Genomic DNA, 2,963 nt, shown 5'->3' with positions numbered 1-2,963 from the left:
AACACTCCACCAACTGATAACCTACCACAATATACTCCCTCTATACCAGAAACATCATCCACATCCAACAATAAAATAAAAGTGCGAAGTGTCAAAGTGTTGCACTATTAGATTGCCTATGTTTTGATGAAGAGAAAGATTTATTGAAAACTTGAAGATGACACAAAAAATGAATATGCCATGGACTCAAGGATCTCATATCTAGACTAGGTTCTTACAAGAGTCATTTTTAGAGTCTTAGATGGTCTTAGATGTGTGCCTTAGATATTGAGTCTAGGTTAGGTAAATCTAAATGCAATTCTCACAAGCCTTAAAAATAATCAATTCATTTACATGAGACATGCATCTAGATTATTATATGTTCATGCATTAATCATACATGTTATTTGTGCATCTTAGGCATAATATATTGGTAAAACATGTATAGTTGATAAGCATAACATATAGGTAGTTTACCATTCTATCTTTTAGCTGAAAAATATGTCAGTTAATCAATTAAGAAAGGTGTTAATCGATTAACGTGAATTCGGTTTTAACAGCTAACTGAAAACCTGAAAACAATTATTCTCAACAACTCGTTAATCAATTAAAAGGGAACTTAATCGATTAACTGGATTTCATAAAGGTTTTCTATATAAAGTGTGTTTTTAGGTCTTGCACCATACATCATATCATTCATTTTTAGAATTACTAGTTGCATATTTTTCGTGCTCATTTGTGTCATTTAGGCAGAGAGAAATGCATTGTGAGATAGTGAGAGATAATATCATGTTTAGGGTTTAATTGTCATCCAATTGTATGTGATTAATGTGTTAAACTTTGCTATCTTTTCTTGCATTTTTTTAGAAGAATTCTAGGTTAGAAATTCTCTGTTTTTGCACATCAATTAACTCATACATATTCATGTTTACTTGTGAGTCTTGTATAAGGTTTTTAGCTGAGTTTTAATTGTGATATTTTGAGCTACATTGTGCTTGATAATACTCTATTTTTTGTACTATTTTTTGTGTTGTAATAAGCGAAGTCGTCTCTTGGTGTCTCACCACCTAAGAGATTCAGTGAGTCTTCACCAAGACTTAGAGGTCTTGAGTTTAGAACGTTTTCTTGGCTGGGGCTAGATCGTAAGAAATGTTTTTTTAGGCGATAAGGTGAGTCAAACCAAGAAAGTGGGTTCTTGGATTCAAGTAGGGATCATCTAAGTTTGTGTATTGGAAGTGTGCATGTAACAATACATTTGTTTCAATATTAGTGAAGAAAATCTCTCAAGATCAGAAGGGGAGGCCTGAATGTAGTTTGCAAGTTGAACCGCAAACGAACCAGGATAAAATTCCTTGTTGCAGACTTTTTCTATCCTTAATCTCTTTACATTTCAAGTTGTAATATTGCCTAATTTTAGATGATAATTTGGATACTGTAAATTTGCTATATTGAGTTTAATTCTGTTCAAGTATATTTTTTTTATCTGTATCTGATTATCTGTGAGTGGCTGTGCAATAAGCCATTTCGCAACTTGTTGTTTTCTGTGAGTTAATCGATTATCTGGGGCTTTTTTCAAAATAGGGCTTCGATGCAAAAAGCGTTAATTGGTAACCGCGACACCTATTCAACCTCCTTCTAGATGTATTCTGTCCACTGATACCTAACATAAAACACGTCCAAACCTCGATCTCCAAGTCTTCCACTATAATTTACTTACTTCCTCTCTAATTATCAATAATTCCAATATCAAGCACTCCTTGAGTTATGTGTTATTTTACCAAGCCTTGTCACCGATATATCTTCACTATTCCTTATCTGTCACCACACATATAAAGCCTAAGACTTTTAACCAAGATTTTAAGTCCAAAGAGTGGGCTCAAGCTATGCAAAATGAATTAGCAGTTAGAACAAAATAATACCCAAACCCTTGTATCCTTGCCTCATGGAAAGCAAACTACTGGTTCCAAATAGGTCTATAAACTTAAATTTAATTGTAATAGCACAACATAAAGACATAAGGCCAGACTTGTGGCTAAAGGATACACCTAAAATGAAGGTTTGGACTAGTTTAACATTATTGCATCTATTGTGAAGGTCACCATCATGAGACTTCTATTAGCACTTGCCTCATCTCATAAATTGGCATCTACAACAAATAGATGTGAATAATGCTTTTTTGAATGATGATTTAGAGGAAGAAGTTTACATGACACTTCCCCGAGGTAGTACTTGTTCTATCCTTAACTAAGTTTTTAAGTTGAATAAGTCTTTGTATGGATTAAAGCAAGCCAATTGCCAATGATTTGCTAAGTTGTCCAATGCTTTGATTTTTTTGGGATATCACGAGTCCCATTGCAACCATTCTCTTTCCGCTAAGCATGTAGGCTCATGCTTCACAGCTCTTATCATCTATGTGAATAACTTGATACTAGTACACAATGACATTGTTGAAATTGCCTTTGTAAAGACTCATCTCAATACAATATTTTAAATTAAGGACCTTTAGTCCCTCATGTACTTCCTTAGCCTTCAAGTGGATCATTCACATAAAGATATCACCCAAACCAAATAAAATATACCCTGAATCTGGTTGTTGATACACAATTCCTACCCTCCAAACCTATCTACCCCCATGGTTAAAGGCAATTCTTTTCATACTAATAACAATCCTAAATTTTATGATGCTTACTTATATAGATAATTGGTAGGTAGATTACTTTACCTAACCAACACACGACCTAATATTAATTTTGATGTTCAACGAATTAACCCATTTATGGCTACAACTACAATTAATCATTACAAAGCTTTAGCAAGAATCCTTAGATATCATAAAGGAAGTCTTGGTCAAGGAATTTTCTATCCTACTCATTCCACTGTCCAAGTAAATGGTCTCAATGATTCTGACTAGGCAACATGTACATATACCAAACAATCTATTTTTGGTTATTGTATGTTTTGAAGAAATTCTCTAGTTTCTTGGA

Source organism: Lupinus angustifolius, chromosome LG09, assembly GCF_001865875.1.
Source record: "Lupinus angustifolius cultivar Tanjil chromosome LG09, LupAngTanjil_v1.0, whole genome shotgun sequence".
Lineage (NCBI taxonomy): Eukaryota > Viridiplantae > Streptophyta > Magnoliopsida > Fabales > Fabaceae > Lupinus > Lupinus angustifolius.
This window is presented reverse-complemented; position numbering follows the sequence as displayed.